The sequence below is a fragment of the Amaranthus tricolor genome, chromosome 13 (genome assembly GCF_026212465.1).
Source record: "Amaranthus tricolor cultivar Red isolate AtriRed21 chromosome 13, ASM2621246v1, whole genome shotgun sequence".
NCBI classification, from domain to species: domain Eukaryota; kingdom Viridiplantae; phylum Streptophyta; class Magnoliopsida; order Caryophyllales; family Amaranthaceae; genus Amaranthus; species Amaranthus tricolor.
Window position 1 is genome coordinate 18037914 of NC_080059.1, and position 26010 is coordinate 18063923.

The following is a 26010-nucleotide window of genomic DNA, read 5'->3' on the forward strand; positions in this document are numbered from 1 at the left end:
AATTAAAAAAAATACATAAATATTTATATACTTAACCCTAATAATAATATGTATATTCTAATTAATAATATCATTTATTTAACAAATCCTATGTATATATTAATAAAAATATTCATTCAACTAAACCTAATTAACTCTAAAAATAATATAACCCAAAATTAACCCTAATTAACAAACTAATAATAATAGGTAGATATAAATTTTCAAAATAACAATTAACAACATTCAAAATAATAATAAACTACTAAAAACAAAAATGATATCAATAATGGCCATTTACTACTAACAACACAAACATCATGAACTTGCAAGTAAACATCCATTAAAAATACTAAATTTGATATCTTTAGCACTAAATTACAAGTCAAAAAAAATAAAAATATGAACTTGCAAAACTTAAAAGTTTAAGAAATTACCTTGAATTCGTGGGTTATGTAACCTACAATGAAAAACAAAAACAAAATTAGTAAACATCCATTAAAAAAATATGCCCTAATGTCGGTTTTGAAGCTTGAAAAACTTGTAGGAAAAACTTATGCCTTAAAGTCGTGGGTTTTGAAGCAAGAACACACGCTTAATGTAGTGGTTTAAGGGGGGTTTTAGAAGATGAAGACCAAGAACAAAACAGTAGCAGCAAGCAAGAACAAAGATAAACAGTAGCAGCAAGCAAGCAAGAACACACGCTTAATAGAGATGAAGATGAAAAGTAGTAGCAAGCAAACAAGCAAGATTTTTTCGAGGGTTTAAGGGGGGGTTTTAGAAGACGAACAAAAAGATTTTTTTCGTGGGTTGAAGAATAAAACAGTAGCAGCGTATTCATCAAGACATATGAGGCGCTTTTTTTTAAAAAAAATAAAAAGTACCTTATATGCTGCAGTTTTTTAGGAACCGCAACATATAAGGTATTTTTTATTCTTTTTTTTTTAAAAAAATTACCTTATATGCTGAGGTTTTCAAAGAACCGCAGCATATAATTTAACTTTTTTTTTTCCCTCATTTTTTCATGTCATTTAATGCGGCGTTAAGAAAAAATCGCAGCAAATGTCACGCAGCAGATAAGATTTTTTCCACTAGTGGATGTATAACTTTACACTGTTTTGCCTATGCCGTTAACAATTCATATTATGATATGCATGCAATCTTGTTTAGATGTTAGAAATAATTCTTGCAATTCCACTTTACGCATCTATTTTCCTAAAGTGGTACAATTTAGCGTCTTGCATTATTGTAAATGATTATAATTATGATTATGCTCTCCCTCTGTCCATCTCAATTTGCACCTCTTTTCATCTTAGTTTGTCTCACTTATTTTGCACTTTTTCCTTTTTTGGCAATGATCCCACTTTCTTTCTTTAAATCCCATCCACAAACTTATTTTCTCTATTCATCTTAAACACTTATTTCTATCATCCACTTGTCTTTTGTCTTATTTTCCAACTAAATTTTACTTTTCACTAAATTCTACCCAAAATAAATTAGTTGCATTCGCTTACGGACGGAGGGAATATTATTTTGATTAATTTAGAGGAGGTTAAAATCTCGATTATAATTGCTTGATTAAAATATAATTTTAAACATTTGGATTAAAGAAAAAGAAAATAATTAAAATAAAATTTTAATTATTATAAGCTTATTTTGGTATTTTGATATGTGAAATGATAAAAAAAAACTTATTATTATTATTATTATTATTATTATTATTATTATTATTATTATTATTATTATTATTATTATTATTATTATTATTATTATTATTATTATTATTTATTTTAATAATTTTTGGATGTTATTAAAAAAAAAAAAACCGACCAAGAGCAACCCATTTGAATTTCATACTTCAAGAAATTTGATTTTTAGAGTGATTAAAGTGTTAGTCATTAGTTTCGACAATTCAAACTCAGATTTCAAGAAATAAATTTGATCCTCAATATGGATGACTCTAGATGTCATTGTGCTGTCAAATTTGACATTAAACGACTTAAGAAATTTTTTGTTACATGTTTGTTCTAGGACAAGTAGGAGATAAAATATATTAATGTTCTTTGATCAAGTATGAACACTAAATATATATAAGACAAACTATGAAGATAAAATATATTTGATTATTTTTAAGTGATCATAGAGTTTTTTTACTCGAAACCAACTTTGATATGTATACTAATTAGATTAATTTATTACTCAAAATAATCGGGTCCTATAAGGTCACAAATATAAGTATTCATCGATAAAACTATACCAAATAACTTAAGATGCTTGTTGGTGTTATGGTGGTCGTACATTGCAAAGTAAGACATATGAAGAGATAATCTTCATTATGTTACTTGAAACTTAAGTAATGAATATGAAGTATATGTATCTTCATCATGCCATTTTCTGAAAGTAAGACGAATGAAGTGATATGAGATTTTGTATATAAGATACATATGATCATAAAATCATTTGTATGTCATTTTTCATCACATTTGCATATTCTGTACAACACCTTCTCTACAACATAAAGTAATAAGAAAGTAGTTTTCTTATTCCGAACTAGTATACGTGGTATTCTGATTAGTACTCGTGGACCAACATTAGAGGAACAACATTTGATGTTCTATTATCTCTACTTTGGTATATTTCATACTCAATTATATAATGTGGACTTCATATTATGATAAGCATGCGATCTTGTTTAGATGTTAAGAAATGATTTCTTGTAATTCCGCTTTACACCTATTTTTCTACATTAGAAGGTACATTAATTGAAGAAATGATGATAGAGTTTAAAGAAGATAATAGGATTGTTGAAGAAGACAACAATAAGATTTGCTTGTATGGAGGTAATAAAACTTACTGAAGCTGAACATATTAATATACCAACTTAAACATAGTTATACACCAACTTGAAGAAGTTAAAACACCAACTTTAACAATTTAAATACCAACTTCAACATGTTAAAATACCCATTCAAAAAAGTTTAAAGACCAACTTCTATATGTTTAAATACAAACTTTAGTTTGTTAAAATACAAACTTCAACAATTTAAATACCAACTTTAATATATTAAAATACATCTTTTAAAAGGTAAAAAATTACCAACTTCAATATATTAAAAAACTTTACTTATAAGAAAAGGTAAATACATACCGTATTATAATTTGTAATGTCAGCAGGACACTGACCCTCACACCCTATGTTCCATGCATTAATATTTCATGTTTTAGACTGTTTTAAGAGGCAGGCCCAATATTGAGAGGGTTTACTAGGGTTTTGGTTGGATGGTCATCTCTACCACATCCTTTTTAAAATGAGTTCAACCAACTCTAAATCCTTAAACAATGAATGACAACAAATTAGAATAACACCAACTACAATGTATTAAAACACTAATTATAGAGTATTATATTGTTTTTAATTAAAGTTTTTACTTTTTCTCTTCCTTCTCTCTAGGTTTTTTCTCTGATCTTGGCGAATCACCGCCATTGCTATGGCACAGAGTAGGGGACGCCCTTGGAAGAATGTATTGCGATAGTTGGTTTTCCTTGTTGTTAGGGCTTCTTCTAGCTCTAGTAGATCTTCATCTCGTAACTCGATAGTTCCTAAATCTTCTTCTGCTAAAGCAAACGAGGCGAGCAAAGAACCATTGAAGGCAAGTGAGAGCCCTGTTCCAACTTTAAATCAGAAGCAACCAAGTCTTTAAGGGTCTGCTAGCTGGGCGGCAGTTGCTATTGGAAGTTCTCAAGGTGTTTTGGGCTCTAAGGATGTGCAGGGCACTGTTCCGTTGAAGCCAGTTCCACCCTCAGTACAACCAGCGTAACTCCTCCACCATCTGTAAGTAAATCTTCGTCTCGTAAACCAATCAAGATTGATTTTGAAGATATTGTTGATGAAGTTCATTTTTGGAAGTCTGTTGTGGCCTGTTTTGTTTTGGGACCAAATCGTCCTTTACATATGATGGAGGGGTTTGTTAAAAGAATACGAAAAGAGCATAGTATCGATAATGTCATTATGGCGGCGAAGGGAGTGTTCCTTGTTCGTTTCCTTGAGTTCTAATCTCGTGATAGGACTTGTGAGAAGAATAGATTTTTATTTGATAAGAGCCTTTCATTGTGAAACTATGGTTAGCCTCTATGTCCTATGATAAAGAAGGCCTCTCTACTTTGCCTATTTGGACCCTATTACCGAGTTTAGATGTCATGCATTAAGGTGAAAGGAGTTTGGGAAAGATTGTTGGAATGTTAGGGAAGGTGAAACTTTTGGATACTGTCAATAAGGCTAGGGTTATGTTTGCTAGGGAATTAATTGAGATGAGTTTAAATGATAAATTTCTTGATGAAATTTTGTTTGAGAATGAACATCGTGAGCTAGTGACCCAATCTATTCTGTATGATTGGAAGAGATTATGGTGTAAGAAATGTGAGCAACTAGGTCATGGAGGGACATTGTAAAAGAAGTGTGCCACAGCCTTCTCAGCAAATCCCTGTTGTTGATTGTAAGGGTTTTCAGTTATTTCAAGCGAAAGGTATATCCATTGGTCATCATGGTGTTAAAGATAATGGGTTTGAGGCCCAGGAGAATATTTTTGAAGGTGTTAAAGATGTTGATGAGGAACCAAATAAAGGCACTTGGGGCTACCCCATTCCGGTGACTTGAATAACATTCTATGTTGGAATGTTAGGGGACTGATTATGGTGAGAAAACAAAAGGAGTTGGCCAACTTTCTCCTCATTCATAATATCTCCCTTTTCAGATTCCTTGAGACTAAGGTTAAGAGGGCTCACCTTGATCGTTTATATCAAAATCTGTCCCCTGGTTGGTGTTTTACACACAATTTAGCGCATCATCATGTAGGTAGAATCATTTTGGGGGATAAAGGTGATGAGATAGATGTTAATATTCTTTTTATGATTACTCAACTTATTCATATTGAGGTTAAATCTCTGGTAGGTGTATCTTTTTTATGCTCTTTCATTTATAGTGATTCTAGTGCCGTGATTCATAATTTACTATATGTTACAGCAGCTTAATGATCTTGCTCAGAGTATTAGACCATGGATAGTTATGGTTGATTTCAATTTTCTTGCCGAGGTAGATGAATGTACTGGTCATGTGGTTTATATATACAAGAGACAGTTTTTTTAAAGAGATGTATGCATACCTATGCACTTCATGATTTGAAAGTTACTGGTTGTATCTTCCCTTGGTCAAATAAGATAAGTCGATCTGGAGGAAAAAGTGACAATTAAGATTGGAAAGATGTTGGGAATCAAGCTTCGGAGGATGAATATCACAATGTTGATGTGGCTTTCTTACATGAGGGGTCATTTGATCATACTCTTATGTTGATTCAATTCTTTAATCAACCAAGGGGTAAGAAAATTTTTTAAGTTTTCAAGTGTTGTAGCTGGTGTTTAGAGTAGGTAGATTGAGCGTTTTAGAAGTTTTCAAGTGTTGTAAAAGCTTAGGGTCTTGAAACCTGTGTTGAAGAAGAGAATTCAGATCAACCAGTTGCAGAGTGTGGTAATACAGGCTGAGACTACTTTGCTCCAAATTCAGATCCAATTGCATCTGCATCCTAATGACCATGTCTTATCTGCACAAGAATGTGAAGCTACTACTAGGTTTATGAAAGCAAAATCTAACCAAGGGACATACCTGGACTGAATTTGGGGAGGAAATCTTCAATATGATGAGAAGAGTTAAACCAACATTGAAATCCACGCAATGTAATGGCCAAACAATCTCCAAACACAATCAAACAATGACTTATCTTCACAAAACATAATCAATGTAACCGGATAGTTCTTGAATTGAAAGACTAGGAGTTTTGATCCTCCAAGGCCATCAATTCTCTTAATACAACCAAGGACTACTCTCAGTTGCAAAAGGTGATCATCTTGCACTACTCAAGATCGTTGAATGTTCATACACATTCAAGGAGAAACAAAAGAATGAAATCCAATCCAATGCAAAAGGCCATCTATTTATAGACATATGGAACGAGGGAAATACAATGAGAAGGCTAATGACACGTCCAACTAATAATAACGGTCATAAAGGAACACGTGCACAACATGTGCTCATTTAAAAGAATGAAAAACACACTAAACTAAGCATTCTGATTTCTGATAGCAACTTGCTGACCAGGTGACCTTCCACACACTTTCTTGTGTCCTTCCAAAAGTTTATAATGTCACTAAGAGTCTTGGTAGCAAGTTCCTAGTGTAGAGATTCCATTTCTACCCTTGGTGGCACAAGATACCATGAAACACGATCGGGCCAAAGCGTGCTAGGTCAGCTGGTCAGAACAATTCTGAAGTGTTGATCTGTTCTGTTCTGGCAACCTGTTGACTGGCTGACCTTCATAGCTGGTTTCAATGGGTTGTCCATGATGTATAGTAATATCCTTGGGCCAACGCATGAAGTTTCATGTACCAAGATTCCATTTTCATCTTTCATGGCTTCTGAATCCCTCTTGGTTAGGCTGTGCAAGGCGTGCAAGGCGTGCAAGGTTAGCTGTTCGTCAGTTGTTGCTTTGCCCTGCTGTGCTTCTGTTTGGAGCCCTGTTTCTTCTTCTTCTGTTGAGTAATCAGCCTCCTTGCTTGTATTTGATTCTTGATTTAGTTCTTTATCCATGTTGCTTATGTGAGTCATCATTGAACCATCCCAATATGGTTCATTCCCCCCTTCTTTAGAAGGAATTTCCCTCAATTCAGCATCCCCTAAGTAAGGAGCTAAGTCCCCTTCTTTAAAGGTAAGAGGTATGCCAAATCCTTCTGTTATTTTAAATTTCATTGAGTTGTCCCCATATTTAATAATTATCTAAAATGGTCCAATAGCCTTGGTTATTAACTTATTCCTCCTGAAGTGAGGAAACCTTCTTTGCTTGAGTAGAATCCATGCAAATTCACCAAGCTGCATCAGTTTGTTCTGTTTTGCTTCTCCGTTCGCTCTGTGCTGGTGTCTTGCTTTTGTTTTCTTCAAATTCTTATGCACTAGTTTGTTGTTTTTCAAGAGGTACTCAGCTTGCCTTTGATCATTAGTGCTATAACTGTACAAAACAAGAAGATCAATTAGTGACAATGGCAAATCAGTATCCACAAAACCTTTCCTACTTATAAGATGTACAAGTTGCTTGGTCTTGGGAGGAGGTATAGTTTTGTGAGGTACAGATTTCTTCCCCTTAAGGGTGCTTTGAAAGCTTTTCCTAATCACAACAGCCCTATGTTCTTCTTCCTCAGGGCATATGAGCTCTCTGTATGACTCAGAGTCAACCACATAGGGTGTTACTACCCCTGAATCCCTCTGAATATAAGTGCCATCCAGGTCATCATCATTAGTAATGGTTCCCATCTCTTCCTCTCTACCATTGATGCTCACAAGGATGGTTTTTGGTTTGTCCTTACCTCTGATTTCATCCCACTCAACAAGGGTGAAAGCTCTATTGTTAGGACAATTTTCTTTGAAATGCCCATGGCCATGACACTTAGAGCAAACCACATCTTTAATTGGTGTGACACTCTTGCTCTTGGATTCAATACTACTGGTTTTAATGGAGGAATCAGTAGTGATCACATTCCTAATACTCAAAGGCTGCTGGTTGCTTCTATGCACAGATGATTCATTGGTTTGTGCGTCAGGTTGTGAAGTTCTTTTCTTTGAATATTGCTCTAATAGCAATGCATGCTTGCTAGGCACATACTTCCTCCTCATCTTTTTCTTAAGCTTATCCCAAGAACTCAGCTTCTCTTTCCCTTCCCTCAACCTCTGCCTTTGAACTTTCTCTAACCATGTGGCAGCTAGTTTTGTGAGTTTTACTTTGGCCATTTTGAATTGCTTGTCTAAGGGTGTGTCCCTACACTCAAAGAAGTTATCAAGGCTGGTCTCCCAATCAATATAGTCCTCAGGTTTAAGAAATTGGCCACTAAACTCAGCTACATCTACCCTCAAACTCATATCCTCTTGTGTTCTGTTTTGAGGAGTCCTATCTTGGTTCATTAAGGTAAATTCAGCAAACTTATGGTCTATGGCGGCTAATGCTTCCTGAATGAACAATCTCTTATCCTCCTCGTTCATGATGCTCTACATGAATGAAAGCAAACACGGATGTACAGAGAAAGAAAAGAATGCAACAATACAAGCAAATCAGAAAAAATCAGATTCCTATGAATCTGTATACTGTGCACACAACAGCAAAAAATCAATTTGTACTTTGAATTAAATGAAATGCTAATGCAAATCCCTATTTTATCTGATTATTTAATACAGAAAATAAGAAAGAAAAGGAATAACTACTATGAACAGTAAAATCACTTGATCACAGAAGATCAGTTTCTAAGGATTCTGACTTTTGTGATTACAATGCAATGCATAGCCCTAACAAAAATCAATTTGCACGTAATATAAAGTGAGTTGTTATAGAAAACCTTTATTCCAACTCATCAAAACGTTAAGAGATGAAGAAAAGATCAGAAATACCATTTATAAACCACAGATTAGAATCTTGAATTTTCAAGATGTTGTTTCTGCAGTCTGTGCAAACACTTGCGCCAAATTTTGCACACAATGTGAAATCCAATTTTTCTTTCAAGAACACAAAGTTAAGACACTAACCTTCAATACTCCAAAAAGATTTGACGAAATTTTGCTTCTACAAAAAGTTATGATAGATTTTCTCACCAGATAGAATGCAGGAATCAATTTCTGAGTGATCAAGGCTTTTCTTGATTTTTCGGCCACCGTAACCAAGTACTCTGATACCAAATTGGACTGAATTTGGGGAGGAAATCTTCAATATGATGAGAAGAGTTAAACCAACATTCAAATCCACGCAATGTAATGGCCAAACAATCCCCAAACACAATCAAACAATGACTTATCTTCACAAAACATAATCAATGTAACCGGATAGTTCTTGAATTGAAAGACTAGGAGTTTTGATCCTCCAAGGCCATCAATTCCCTTAATACAACCAAGGACTACTCTCAGTTGCACAAGGTGATGATCTTGCACTACGCAAGATTGTTGAATGTTCATACACATTCAAGGAGAAACAAAGGAATGAAATCCAATGCAATCTTGTTTCTAAAATATCAAACTTAAAACTTGTTTATTACAAGGCTAATGCCATCTATTCATAGACATATGGGACGAGGGAAATACAATGAGAAGGCTAATGACACGTCCAACTAATAATAACGGTCATAAAGGAACACGTGCACAACATGTGCTCATTTAAAAGAATGAAAAACACACTAAACTAATCATTCTGATTTCTGACAGCAACTTGCTGACCAGGTGACCTTCCACACACTTTCTTGTGTCCTTCCAAAGGTTTATAATGGTCACTAAGAGTCTTGGTAGCAAGTTCCTAGTGTAGAGATTCCATTTCTACCCTTGGTGGCACAAGATACCATGAAACACGATCGGGCCAAAGCGTGCTAGGTTAGCTGGTCAGAACAATTCTGAAGTGCTGATTTGTTCTGTTCTGGCAACCTGTTGACTGGCTGACCTTCATAGCTGGTTTCAATGGGTTGTGCATGATGTATAGTAATATCCTTGGGCCAAGGCATGAAGTTCCATGTACCAAGATTCCATTTTCATCTTTCATGGCCTCTGAATCCCTCTTGGTTGGGCTGTGCAAGGCGTGCAAGGTTAGCTGTTCGTCAGTTGTTGTTTTGCCCTGCTGTGCTTCTGTTTGAAGCCCTATTTCTTCTTCTTCTGTTGTGTAATCAGCCTCCTTGCTTGTATTTGATTCTTGATTTAGTTCTTCCTCCATGTTGCTTATGTGAGTCATCATTGAACCATCCCAATATGGTTCAATACCTTAGTAAATTGGGTAAACTAAATTGGCTAAAATTTTGGGATGGGAACTCAAGATACTTTTATCAAAGTATCAAGCAAGGCAAATTTCCATTTTGGTTTTGCTCCTTTATAATGAAGGTGTTCTTGTTACTGACTATGCAAGAATACAAGAGACATTCTTATGTTTTTTTTTACCAGAAATATCGTTTATCTCTTATTTCTCAACTAAAGAAATAAATAATGTCATTTAGAGCATCCCTGATAATAAGAGCCTAGGTCTTGATGGCTTGAATAAAAGCTTTATATAAGGCATCTTCGCTTGTTATTGGTGATGATGTGGTTGAACAAGTACAACAGTTCATTAGGAATGGTAAAATTTTGAAAGAATTAAATGTTACAGCAGTTTATTTAATACCTAAAATTTCGAATTCTAGCAATCTAGGTGACTATAGGCCAACTTATTGCTACCATATCCTTTATAAGTGTATTACTAAACTTATTTTTAGCATGTTAAAGTTGGTCCTTACATGCATTATAAGCCTTGATACACTAGATTTGGAGTTCATTAAGGGTATGCTGATGGTCTTAAATTTCCCTTCTCAGTTAATTATAATTGTTATAGCTAGCATTTGCTCAACTCAATTTTCATTGATTTTGAATGGTAGTCTTATGCCTTTTTTCAAATCTAATAGAGGTATAAGGCATGGTGACCCAATGTTTCTATTGATGTTTGTGCTATGCATGGAGTGTTTGTCAAGGTTGTTGAGTCATTTGTCGAGGTATAAGGCTAGTTGACCCTATGTTTAAGTTTCAACCACATTGCAATAAATAGAAATTGAGTCATTTGTGTTTCGCGGGTGACTTATGATTTTTTGCCGTGAAGAGTTGGGATCTATAAAACTTCTTTTAGCTTGTGTTGATATCTTGGTTTAAAAACCAAGGTAAAGAAGTTCGTATTTTTGAAAGCTGATGATATCTTAAAGTTGATGCTATAATATCTTAAAGTTGATTTTTTGTTATATTTTAAAGTTGGTATTTTATAAATTTAAACTAGTTTTGTTAATCTATTGAAGTTTGTGTTTTAACATCTTAAAGGTTTTATATTATGCTTCTTAAGTTGGCATATTTACTACTTTAACTTAATTTTTTAACCTATTAGAATTGGTATTTTAAGATATTATAATATCAACTTACTTTGTTAGGCTTGAATGTCAACTCCTCTGAAGGTTGCTAACTTTCTTAAGGGGGTGAATAGAGAATAATACCGATTAAGTTTTTTGCCTTGAGAATTTGCTCAAAAGCTTGTGAGGCGCCTCAAACAGTTTTCTAGAAAGTCTTCTTAAGCTGATTATAAAAACTAAGAGTAAATTGCATAAATAATAGATAGACAAAACAAGTGATTTGTTATTTTACTCTCCGATTATGGGTTTCTTGTCAACCCTTAAGATTCAAACCCCTTTTATTAATGGAACCTAGACTACTAAGAAGATCTCTCTATCTTCCCTCACCACGTTATCCCTCATTGAAAAATGGTCTACAAATTTCCTTTTAACAAATAATAAATCTTAATCTCACAACATAGACAATGATAGAATACTTTCAAAAGTATTCTAAGGTAGAGGCAAAAATAAAATTTAATCTAACTCTCAAAAACCATAAGTCTTATTATAATAGATGAGAATTAGAAAACTATTGAAGAACAATTACGACTCTTAATTAATATGTTAAAGCATAAAGAAAATAATAGATAGGAGTATGCAATGTAATTTGTGTATTAATCTTCAAGTTTAGTGAAGCTTTAAAATATATAGCAGGCCTGCTATTGGTTGTTGCATATTATTTGGTTAATCTCCTTATTTTTCTTAAGTTGGGCATGTGTTGGACTTTAGATTCAAAGTCTTGTATATCATTTTGTTATACGCTTCTTTTGGACACTCCTCTTTACCAATTCTAACACGTTTAGCTATTTATTAGGTTTTTTCAAGACATAGTCAAACTTGTCATGTTAGTTCTAAAAATAGCAATAACCAAATACTTTTGTATTTATTTTACTACGTATAATTGATTTAATTATAACCAATTTAAATCATGAAAACTATTAATTTGATTTTCACACTTTATTTGAATTTCAAAACTTTAGAATCTTCAAAAAAAAATCATCTTACCTATAATGTAGGAACAATCGACAACACATCCACAAAATTAGGAAAATTATTTCCATACATTCAGGAATAACTTCTATTCACGCAATATATCTTGTTTAACAAGTAGTTTAATTATCTAAATTAACAAGTAGTCTAACTATTTCAAGACTAAAAACATGTAGTCAAAATGTGAATAGTAATTAGTTGACCTTATTCAACCTATAGCAAATATGACTAATTTTGACTTAAGTTAATTATTTTGGACTGAACATATTATGATTAAAATGACAGTCAATCCTTTTTTATATCAAATATGATTTTGGACCAATTAATTAACTAAATATAATTACTTAATTTCTGGATTAATTTATCATATGAGTTTTGAATATCATCATATAAAGGAGTTGAGTCTTCAATCTCTCCCTTGATGAAAGTCAAAACCATATTTTTCTAATTCCTATTAATAAGTGTAAAATGTTTGAACATTATAAGATCTATCACATAATTCACAATTCATAATAGTTCATATAAAAAATTTCAATAATAAGCACAAAACATTAATCTTTTAAAAAACGACTTTAAGGTTCTGAAAACTTTTTCAAAAAAGAACTTATTATATAATATCATAACATTAGAATGATTAACATGCAGTAACCAATTATATCACATGCAATGTTTTAGCATTAACCAAGTACAATACATGTAAAAACATCAAAACAATGCATAACTTAGTAACTAGCATTAGTAACCAGCAATACGCAATAGAGTAACATGCAATAGAACAAACAAGATAAACAAAGCTAGACTGAAACAAGTATGGCATATCATCATATGAAATATTAGTCATAGCAAGTGGCAGTAGCATATCAACATAATCAAAACAGTAGTGTAGCATGCTGCAAAGCAAACCAAAAATTAAGTTAGTTTACAGAAGATCGAATAATTCTTCCCCTTTTTTACTTTCATTAAAAAGTAATATATGGAGTTAATAAAATGTTGGGACTGTTTAACTAAAATACTTTGCAAGAAAATTAAAAATTGTTCATTAACACAACAATAAAAGATCAATTCTTGGATCTAGTCTTCCTCTTCTTTGAGGTTGGGGCTTTGACTGGTGAAGGGGTTGCTTCAACAGGTTCTTTGGATGGTTATTTCACAGGAACAACATGCACTTCCTTCTTATCTTTTTTACTCACTTTATATCTCGCATAATCTGCATTTGAAAAATCAACCAAAGCAAACACTAAACATCATATCCAAATGACTCAATGTTAGATGAAATTTTTTAGTCCCATGTAGATATCTAAAGATTCTTTTAATTGCCATTAAATGAGATTCTTTTGCATTAGCTTAAAAACGAGCACATAAGCAAACACTAAACATTATATCCAAATGACTCAATTTTAGAGATAATAATGAACATATCATACCTCTATAAGATGTTTGATCAACGTGATTACCATTAGCATTTTGATCTAGGCTAATTGTTGCACTCATACTTTAACATGAACATATTTTAGCACTTTTGCGTTGGTCCATGTTGTACTTCCTTAAAAGATCTCTATCATACTTTAACAAATAAACGTCCCATTCTTTTTTTGCTTTATTTAAAGTCCAAGAAAGAATGTTAATAAGTATCCGATCATGCTCATTTCAAACTCTCTGCATATAATTTCAGAAAATTTCCTGCATAAAGAATCATTAGTAGCTCTAAACAAGATATCATTAACATATACTTAAATAATAAGAATATCTTTACCTTTAGTTTTAATAAAAAGTGTTATATCAATTGTACCTCGTTGAAAGTTATTCTCAAGTGAATGTGAGCTAAATGTATCATACCAAGCGCTTAGAGCTTGCTTCAAACCATATAATGCTTTGTTTAGTTTGAAAACATGATTAGGCAAATTAGCATTTTCAAATCCTGGTGATTGTTTAACAAAGACTTCTTGCAAATAGCCATTTAAAAATTGCACATTTAACATCTATTTGATATAACTTTATGTTCATGTAAGAAGTAAAAGCAAGCATGATTTGAATAGATTCTAATCTGGCAACGGGTGCAAAAGTTTCCTCATAATCAATATCTTCTTGATTATAGCCTTGAGCTACGCACTTTGCTTTGATCCTTATTATTTCTCCATCCTTATTTAGCATATTTCGAAAGACCCATTGTAATAGTCCGGGTTAAAGTGAACCGGACAAATTCGTACAAATACGAATTCCGGACCACACATCGGTCATTAAATTAAACCACTTCTAGGACCGACGACGTTCTAGTGATAAAGAAGTGAAATTAGCAATGACGAAATAATAAAACAGCGGAAGTCTAAAATTACAATTCGAAAACCTACTGGCCTCTAACCAAATACAATTCAATTCAAATTATACTTACTGAAATAAAAATAATTAAGTTTGGATGGATTAAATTCTAATAGTAATTTCGGGCATGATAGTCAGCTCGGCTACAGGTTCTATTAGAAGTGTCCTCATACACTATTCCCCACCTGCAAGTCAACCGACTAATCGTCGAATGATAACATCATAACAAGTTCCTGATGATATCATCTTTAATGACGATTCAAATAATCTCATATCAGCTATAATAGATAGTGTTTATCCAAATCTGACACAAAATTTGGATAATTGAACTTACTTCAATAAAAGACATTTTAGCTCCCACTCATGAATGCGTAGAGAAGGTCAATGGGGAGTTATTATCATTTGTGGCAGGGAATCAAAAAATATACTTTAGTTGTAAAATTATTTGTAAAAATAGACATAAATGTGTAGAACAGTGAAGTTTTATATTCTGTTGACTTCTTAAATAGCATTAAATGCTCAGGGGTACCTAATCACATTCTAAAGCTAAATTTGGTGTCCCAATCATCAACAATCTGGTTTGTGTAACGGTACTCAATTAGTTATTACCCAGATGGGTGATCATATTATTGAGGGGAAGTGATATTGGGCATAAAGCTTCTGTTCCACGTATGATTTTAAGTCCATCATATACCAAGTTTCCATTCAAATTTAAACGAAGTTAGTTTTCGTTTGTTGTTTGTTTTGCAATGACCATTAACAAAAGCCACGACCAATCACTCTCAAATGTAGGAATATATCTTCCAAGGTCAATATTTAGTCAAGATCAACTATACGTTGTTATGTCAAAGGTTACAAGTAGAAAGGGGTTGAAAATTTTGATATGTGACAACGAAGCTCGTACATCAACTAATTCTACTAATGTATTAGTTAAAGAAGTCTTTCAGAATTTATCATAAATTCCCTGTACTTCGTTATAGTCTCGATCATTTTACATGTTGAATACTTTTACAACTTTGATTTTATGATACTTTTAACAATTCATTTACGATATTTTGATTTTATGTTTGAGCTAATCCTTTAACGATTATTAAAGCATTATTTTAAGGATGTTATAATTTTTTGTCACATAAATTTAGTTTGTTAAAAATATATTCAAAATAAATACTCTTGATGTTCTATTATCTACAACATAAAGTAATAAGAAAGTAGTTTTCTTATTCCGTACTAGTATACGTGGTGTTCCGATTAGTACTCGTGGACCAACATTTGATCTTCTATTATCTCTACCTTAGTATATTTCATACTCAATTATATAATGTGGACTTTATATTATGATAAGCATCCGATCTTGTTTAGATGTTAAGAAATGATTTCTTATAATTTCACTTTACACATCTATTTTTCAACATTAGAACGTACATTAATTGAAGAAATGATGATAGGGTTTGAAGAAGATAATAGGATTGTTGAAGAAGACAACAATAAGATTTGCTTGTATGGAGGTAATAAAACTTACTGAAGTTGAACATATTAATATACCAACTTAAACATAGTTATACACCAACTTGAAGAAGTTAAAACACCAACTTTAACAATTTAAATACCAACTTTAACATGTTAAAATACCTATTCAAAAAAGTTCAAATATCAACTTCCATATGTTTAAATACAAACTTTAATTTGTTAAAATACAAACTTCAACAATTTAAATACCAACTTTAATATATTAAATTACATCTTTTAAAAGGCGAAATTACCAACTTCAATATATTTAAAAACTTTACTTATAAGAAAAGGTAAATACAAACCGTATTACAATTTGTAATGTCAGCAGGACACTGACCCTCACACCCTATGTTCCATGCATTTTAAGAGGCAGTTTTAAGAGGCAGGCCCAACACTAAGGTATTTAAGTACATAGATCAACAATTGGGATTTCCCCCACAACAATATTGTGAGGGTTTACTGGGGTTTTTGGTTGGATAGTCATCTCTACCACATCCCTTTTTAAAATGAGTTCAACCAACTCTAATATGGCTTATCACAATGAACTATCATCTGTCAAATCTTAATCCATATATTCATAATAATTGGACAAAAAATAATCTAGATGCTTAGTACTGCGACAATGATTATAGAGTAGAATAAACAATAATGTTGTTGAAATACAAATGGCAAAAGCCTATAGAGTAGCAAGCACACAAAGATGTCTCACTGAAGACTCAACTCATTTAAGTGATGATATTCAAAACTCATACTCCCTTAGTTTCTTTTTGTTTGCCACTTTACTTTTTCATGTATTTTAACACAAATTTTGAGCCTCGATATCTCATAGTACACATAATAAAAAATAGTAAAAATTATATATTAAAATTCTTTGCATCAAGATAATCTAACAAGATCTCACGTGAATATATTTTGTCTTGAATATATACTTCAAAAATCAAATTAAAATTCTCTCTCATGAAGTGAAAAATCTTAAAGTGGACAAACGAAAAGAAACGGAGGAAGTATTAAATTAAATCAGTAAATTAAACGATTACGTTTAGTTGATGTATAAGTCAAAAATCATATTAAGTATAACGTGTTTTGAAATGATAAATAACTTAGGTCAAAAATCGAAATATGTTTAGTATAAGAATTACTTAAGACTTGTATTTTAAAGATGAATAAATTAGTCTAAGTAATATTAATGTTTGAACTATAAGTTTTAATTATATTGGATTATTTGCTAAATTTAATTACGTGAATTAATTAGCTAATAAGACTATTTATAGATATTCCTAAGTATAATCGATTTCCTATAATTATGTATGTGTTGTAAAATGTACCTATAATACAGGAAAGGTTAGGTTGAAGTGTTTCTATAATTTTGTTATCAGGTATGTTAATCTAAACATTGGTTTTATTGATTGAATTAATTAACTTAGGAGAAAATCCAAACGCAATTGGTTATTGCTATTATTAGAACTGACATGACAGGTTTCTAAGTCTTGAAGAGCTAAAAATAGCTAAACGCGTTTTAGTCAAGAAGTCCAAAGGAGCGTACAACTAACTTGCAGTCCAAGGCCTTAAAAGTCAAGTCTAATATAACCAGAAGTGTAATAAATAAGGAGATGAAGCTTTATGTTCTCAATGGCTAGTTAGAAGGCGTGACTAATATTGAAGCTTCATTCAAGAATTGAAGAATACGCAACACTTGCTATCTATTTTCTGTGAGTCTAAAATTCTAAAAGAGTTGTAAATCTAGTCCTTCATAGTTTGTCTAACTCTCACAATTGTAATAGGATTTAGAATTCAAGAGAGTTAGATTAGTAATTTCATATTACGCCTTAAAGTTAGATACTTTTGGAAGTATTCGTTTGTTTTTTCATTCGTGAGATTGGATTTAGATCTTTTACTAAAAGGAACCTGTAGATTGTTCTTCAAGGGGAATGACGGGGTGAGAGAAGATAGAGAGATCTTCTTAGTGATCTAAGGTTCATTAATAAAAAGCGTTGAATCCTAAGGGTTGAAAAAAAAACCCATAGGCAGGGTGTAGGCTATTGATAGTTGAACCTCATTAACAAATCTCTTGTTTTGTCTTGTTATTCGACCTAGCCTAGAATAGTTTCTAAAAAACTGTTTGAAATATCTCACAAGCTCTTCCGCTAACAGTTAAAGGAAAAATTTTAAACGGTCATACTCTCTATTCATCCCCTCTAGAGAGTATTCATTTAAGGGTATGCGTTTAAATATTTTTAATCTCAAAAAATTTGTCCCATTTTATTAGCCTATATTATTTATTATGACTTAGATTTAAACAATTCGAGTTGAAGAAGCACAACCTTCTTGATAAGTGTATTGGTACGTCTTTTTTCCCACTCTCTCCAGACTTTGGCGGGACTCAATATGATGATGTTCATTTTGAAGAGAAATTAAATAACTTATAAGAAAATACTTTCTTTGGTTTTGAATATTGGTAAAATTATCAAGAATAATTTAACTTTTTATTGATTTTCTTACAATAATCTCAATTTTTAATTCATCATGAATAATCCAAACTATAAAGTGTGTTTGCTAAGAATACACCAAAGTAATCTTTTACCCATACAACAAGTCATTTTGCATAAAAAAAATAAAAAAAGTAAATATAATATTAAATTATAAAAATATTCAAAAAATTTAAAAGTGAAAAAAAGAAGAAATCACTGTAACATTTTTTTCTAATTTAACTTATCATTTTAATTGCTTTGATTTTTGATTTTACTTTTCTTTTTTTTTTAGCAATTATACTGCAAAAATCGGTCACCATTTGGGTAATAATATTCTTGGGTAAGTGATCTCAAAATTGAGATTATTCATAGTTAGAATTATTATAGAAAAATTAATAGAAGATTGAATTAATCAAGGTAATTTTTCCTTAAATATTTATTATACTTGATCAAATATATATAGTGATTAAATAAATAATCAGTTATAACTTTTAAAAGAAATCAAATTTAAATTTAAAGGTATTAATTTTAATTTTAAATTAATTAATTATTACATATTATAAAGTTATAATTAAAAAGATTAGTCTATTGATTTAATGATGAAGCGGTCTCTCATAAAACCTGCTAAATGCCTTTTCCATCGTGGAATGGTTCGAAAAGTTTTGACCCCAACCCTATAAGAAAAGGCATAGTAATGACAAAAGTTTAGGCCTACTATGTGTGTAAAGTGTTATTCTTTGGAATTTTTGAAGTTGTTAAGCAAAAAAAAATAATTAAATAAACTAAGATTTAAACTATTTTCAAAAGTAAGCGTGAAAATCCCAAACATATGGTTTGGAACTGTTCGCAGTTAGTAACTGCGAACAGCATGCTGCACAAAAACAGGTCAAAATAGCTGTTCGCAGTTACTAACTGCGAACGGCTATTTTGTCTTTTTTGACCTGTTCGCAGTTACCAACTGCGAATAGCTCCAAACCATAAATTTGAGATTTTCACGCTTACTTTTGGAAAATGTTTAATTCTTAGTTTATTTATTTAATTTTTTTTTTTTGGCTTAACAACTTCAAAAATTTCTATTCTTTGCGCCTTTTGATATATAATGGGCTTGAGCGAAACACATACATGGGATCATTTATATGTCTAGCTTATAATTTTAAAGTTGTCATTTTAAAATTTGAATGGAACATTTTAGACTTTAAAATAGGCAATTTAAGTCTTGGATTAACTTTAAACTATTGGAATAAACGTTTCAAGTTTTGAAATAAATATTTTACAGTTGAAGTAGATAAGTAAAACACAAATTCTTGTGAGAGACGGTCTCTTTAAGAGATTCTCTCTAGTTGGTCCGACTCATTATATATGTTTTAAAATATTGTAAGTAGGTATAAAGAATGATGTAAGTAGACATTTAAGATATTAAATTAAAGATACGGTAAGTAAGCATTAAGGATAATGTAAGTAGGCATTAAGAATACGATAAGTAAACATTAATCTTTAATGGGCTGGGCTTGAGATACGTTTCTCAAAGATGCAGTCTCTCAAGAGACTACTAAGTAAAATATAAAATTAAAGGTTGGGGTAGGGATTTTAAGAGTTATTGGCATTTTAGGTGGTGTAATGAGTGTCTTAAGGGCTAAAGTCGATGGTTAAAAAAATTAAATTAAGCTTCTAAAGAAAGAAGATTGAAGCTTGGAGTTGGGGTTTTAAATGTTAGATTTGGCTATTTAAGTCTTGAAATGGGTGCTTTAAAGCTTGAATTCGGCAAGTATAAAATTTTTTTGGTCGCACACGTGAGGCGATCGCATACAAGTTTTTTTGTAGAACCATATAAGCACTGCAATTATTATTTTTTTTTTGAAAAAAATAATTAAGTAAATGAAAAACTCTTTTTTAATTTTTTTTTTAAACTAAATATTAGGCCAACTCCTATTAAGCCATCTCACGATGAGACGTTATTAATAAAGAGTTTTTTTTTAATGGTCTTTAAAAAGATTTGTCTAATAAATATTGTTATTTTTTTCATTGTTTTGACTTTTTAGCATATAAAAATGTTTCATATAAGATATTATTTTAATATCATGAGTGATCACTGGCATGTTATTAGGGCCAAGAAAGAGCAATGAGAGATGCTTTCGGTATCGATCACTTCCAGTAATATGGTGAGTGAAGGTACATCCCAGAAACACTAACCATATAAAGAGAACTTGCTTAGGCAAGTTCAAGGGTAAGTCCACTCAAGATGCGAAAAGTAAAAGGGCTTGTTTGATTTGTGCCAAGAATGTTATGTGAAAAAGGATTGCTACACATAATATGGTATAGTTTTATTAACCTTTGTTATTGCAGCCACAAATATTGAATAGGATGATGTTTTTATGATCAAGTTTCATACAGTGGATTAACATTCAATACTTTTCCATTTCTCTTTATAAAATTTGAAAAGAACATACTTACGTATCATCATTATATTCAGTGTATTCAGTACATTGAAAAACTATAAGCATTAGAGTCTGGGGAGGGAAGGAAAGCGATAACTCATACCCATAAGAGAACGCAGTCAAAGAGGCCCTCAACTCGAGAAAGATCAAGAGGAGTTTCTGCAACGGATAGAATTAAGTGGAGCTAAAGCCAACTCCGCAAGTCTGCATCTTACTGTTAGATTTGTTTTGAATGTATATTTTTATAAAAATAACTTTATATAAAACTTATTAATTCATGATCAATTATTAAATTCAAGTTAAATTAAAAAAAATAATTGCAACTAAAAAATGAGAAGAAAGTGTTGGAGAACTACGAACTATAAAAGTCCAAACCAAACTAGATTGATAAAACCATACTATACTATATGTTAGAAAATGAAGCAACATCACTAAATTACATCACTTTTGTCAATTATTAATTATTGAATCACAAACACTCCTCCTTTTGCCCCGTGCCCCCCTCAATCAAACTTCTATCTTTTAAATTAATCTTTCATGACCATTTCAAATTTTCATCACCACAAAATTTCTTTTAAATTGTCTGATTTTAATTATCAATAGTTATCCAATGTTGAGTAAGTGAAGGGCTAGCAAAACGACTGATAGGGTTGATTTCGGTCAGTAATGCTTGGCCCATAAATTCATTATTATTCTATTTTTATGTTAAAGAAAATTATTAAAATCAAAAGCTACTCAATATCCAACATACATTGTTTATTTTGTTTACTTTTATTTTAAATTTTTTATAATGTATCCACAGAAGAGTATTTTAAGTGATAATTACATTTTTAAATATCAACTAAAAAATGTAAAGGTAAAGACACTCCAGTATCCCGTACAAGGTCGGGGGTTTTTCTTTTTCCTAAAAGATGCGGACAAATCATACTCGTTCCCTCAAGGAGAGAGTAAAGAAAGATACGCGTAGTCAAGTACGCCCCAGTTGATAACTGCATCCAACAGGGGTCGAACTTCAAACCTTTTGTTTCACATGCAGATGCTCTATCCATTGAGCCATGAACGCTTTTGCTTAAGATAAAATCTCAAACATATAATGAAATTAAATATTATCTCAAACATATAATGTCAGTAACAAAAAAAATTTACCAATTATTTTCTAAAAAGGTCATGCTAATAATTTATTTGTTGAATTTGTTAATGACAATATAAGCTAATATTTTTAATTTTAGATTTTTGGATTAATATAAATCAATTTTAAATAGTATTGTAAAATTTATCAAAATATAAGACTCTTTAAGCATAATAATACTCCCTGAGTTCCTATTTGATGTTCCCCATTTTCATTTTACGTTGTTTTATTTTTCTCAAATAATTTTTCTATTTTATATCGGATTCTTTTTGTCATAATAATCGTTAATCACTCTAATTTTAATACTTATAGTCTCTACATATTTTTTACTATCTTCATTTTAACATTTATATAATGTTTATCGTTAACACATGTTTTCTACTAACTTTATTTTATAAGTTTTAAATGTTTGTGGTTCTCATTTTTTTTTTAACTAACTTCATTGTATATATTTTTAATATTTGTGGTCTTTATTTTACCATTAACATTATTATTCAATAAAATAGTATCTCTACCATCTAAAAAATTTAAACTTATTTTCTTAGCCATTAACATTTATTATAAGAACATCAAATAGAAACGGAGTAAGTATTACCTAAAATAACATATACTTGATATTTAATACCAAAAAACACATTAAATTATATTATATTAGAAGTATAACTTTTGGCTTTTAAACTTAATGAGTTACTCGAATTGATATTATAGAGTTTTTGTGTCTGGATAAAAAATTATGTGGTAAATATTGTGAATCACAGCTAGATGCTCAAATCAAATCCGAAACATTAAATTTATTCGACCTTATAATTGAATTCTATTATTAAGTTTGGTGACTCAATAATCCCAAGTGCGAATATATAAGTTGATATATGAGGTTTGGATTTTTGAGGCTCTAAATAGATGTTATGATGAATGCAAATTTGTAAAATTGTCTATGAAACACTTGATGCCCACTCGACCTTGTGCTCGACCCAGTATAGTTGCTCGACCTGGTCGAGCAAGAGATTAGAAGCTTCTAATCCTATTCTGATCTCTTGCTAGACCCTCGCTTGACCACATTAAAATTGCTCGACCTGATCGAGCGAATGTTCATTCTATTTAAATGCGACAAGTTTAAATCAGTTTATGGGCATTCTATTATCTCTTCTTCTGGTTCCGTAGCCTATATAAGGCTCTACAATGTAAGTTCATTTGATCACGTAGCAATTAGGAATTGCGTTGAGAGTCACATTCAAATACTTAGGGTTTTAGTGAGAGGTTTTTGGGGTTTTATCTTCTTCTCGCATCGTGCCTTCTTGTAGAGTGAATTAAAAATTGTAATCAAATACTCTAGAGCAATAATATTCATTCAATTGTTAAGGGTGGAGTTTGTAGTCTAATATCACATTGATATTAGGATTTTCTCCACCTTGCAAATCTTGTATTGTTTTCTTTGTTTTTCATTTTCTGTTTTGAATCTTTTTGTGTTCTTTCATTGATTATTTGGATCAAAATGTAACAAATTGGTATAAGAGCTTGTGTTGTATTACATTGGTATGATTAGAGTTCATTAATTTGAGTATTCTTGGAAGTTCTTAGTGTAGTTCAAGATAGCCATGGGTGTGACAAGATTTTTATGGAGAAGTTTGATAGGAATAATGTGAAATTTAGGTTGTGGAAACTCAAGATCAGAGCAATATTGGGAAAATCAAAGAGGCCTTCAACAATGTCTATGGAAGAATTGGATAAGACAAACATAAAGGAACTTACATTGATACAACTCAATCCATCAAATGAAGTGCTTAGAGAGGTGGCAAAGAAGGAGAAAAAAATGGGGATACGATTGAAGTTAGAGTCTTTTGTACATGATGAAGTCGGTGACAATTCGATTGTTATTGAAGAGCAAGCTCTATGATCTTAGAAATTGATGAAGGTAGTTCTCTGAAATCTTATTTTAATGAATTTGATTCTATTGTTATAGATTTGAGTAATCTTAATGTTAGTTTAGATGATGCAGATCTTTCCATTAATTTTTTGTGTTCGTTGCGTAAGGATTTTATGCGTTTTAGGGAGACCGTGTTGTATGGAAAAGATGTGATTACTCTTGAGGAGGAAAGGGCACTTTGTTGCAAAGGGAGTTGAGAAGTAATTAACTAAGAGTGATCACTTGACACAAAGGGGAGAGGACCTTATTATTATGGGAAGGTCTAAGAACAACTTTGGGGAAAATAAACCCAATTGTGATAAGTTTAAATCCAAAACTAGACACAAGAATGTTGTATGTTACAATTGCAAGAAAAAGGGTCACATAAAGAAGTTTGCCCAGAAAAGGAAAAAGGCAAGGGGAAGTGGAATGGTAATGGTTCTACTTCATATGATTCGGTAACGGTTGTTTATAGTAGTGATGATGAAGGATTTTTTATGATTGTCCTATACTTCTTACGGTGGAGTCAAAGACTAGGTCTAGGGATCAATGAATTCTTTATTCAGGGTGTTCATATCATATCACTTCTAATAGGGATTGGATTACTACATATGAGAGTGTTCATGATGGTATTGTGCTTATGGGGAATTATGCTTCTTGTAAGGTTTTGGGCATTGGTTCCGTTAGAGTAAAGATGTTTGATGGTATTGTGCGTACTTGGACTAATGTTAGACATGTTTTAAACATGAAAAAGAATTGATATATTTGGGTGATCTTGATAGTAATGGTTGTAGGTGCATTCTTGAGAGGGGTATATTTAGAGTTAATTTGGGTTCTCAAGTGGTCATGAAGGGCAGAAAGTGGGGTCACTATATGAGCTTACCGATAGTACTATTGAAGGTTTCACATGTGTTACTTTCTCAATAAAGGAGACAAATTATACCCAGTTGTGGCACTTGAGATTGGGACATATGAGTAATAGAGTTTTATTAGAGTTGCCAAAAAAAGGACTTCTTGGGAATCAAGGTTTCTATAGAGTTTTGTGAGCATCGCGTTCTTAGAAAACAAAGAAGGATTGGCTTCAAGAAAACCACACATAGGACCAAGTCTACACTTGATTATGTTCACGCGGATTTATAGAGTCTATCAAGTGAGTCATCTATAGGGGGGTCTAGGTATTTGCTCACTATCATAGATGATTAATCTAGGAAGGTGTGGGTATTCTTCTTAAAGAGTAAGGATGAGGTCTTTGGGGAGTTCAAGGATTGGAAGACTATAATAGAAAAGAAAACGGGGAAGCAAGGGAAGAGGCTGAGGACAAATAATGGGCTGGAATTTGTGAAGGATGAATTTACAAATATTTGCAAGAAGCTTGAAATTTTTTGTCATAGAACTTGTGCCAAGAGACCTCAAAAAAATGGGGTGGCAGAGAGAACGAATAGGACCTTTTTAGAAAAGTCGGTGTATGCTTTTCCATGCTAAGTAATGTAAGGGGTATTGGACCAAAGTGTTCAAGATGGCGTCATTCTTTGCAAATAGATAACCTAACACCGCTCTTGGGTTAAAAACAACCAAGGAAATGTGGTTGGGGTCACCGGTGGACTATTCCTGCATAAGCATCTTTGGATTGTCCTTCTTATGCTTATGTGAATGATGGAAAGTTAGAGCCACGTGCCAAGAAGTGTGTGTTCTTGGGGTACATGGATGAGATCAAGGGGTTTAGATTATGAAATCTTAGCACATCAAGAATCATCACTAGCTAAGATGCTACTTTTAATGAGTCTGTGTTTCTTCAAGTTGAGAGCTCAAAGAAAATGACAAAGAAAAGAGTGGAGAATGAAAATGGGGAAGAAACTCATAAGGAGGTAGAAAATGATATTCTTGATGATAGTGAACATATGAAGACACCTCAAGAAGGTGGAGATGTTCCTTCCACTTCCTCCTCTAAGAAGGTCATAGGAAGGAAATATCGCCTACAGCATTGCATAAAGAAGACCAAAGAGGCAAGTGAAGACACCTTTGAGGTTGGGATATGAAGATGATGATGTATGTTGGGTTAGAAAGAAAGTGAAACGACCGGTGGAGATTCCTATGAAACTTGATTTTAAGGCAATGGTCGCTTATGCTTTTTCGGTGGCAAGTGATATTATAAACTTAGAGCCATCTTCATATTTGGATGCCATGGAGTGTAAAGATTCCGGGAAATGGCTAGGGGTGATGGAAGAAGAAATTCAATTTCTTATTAAGAATCAAATATGGGAACTTGTAGAGATACCAAAGGGAAAAAGGATTGTTGATTGCAAGTGGATCTACAAG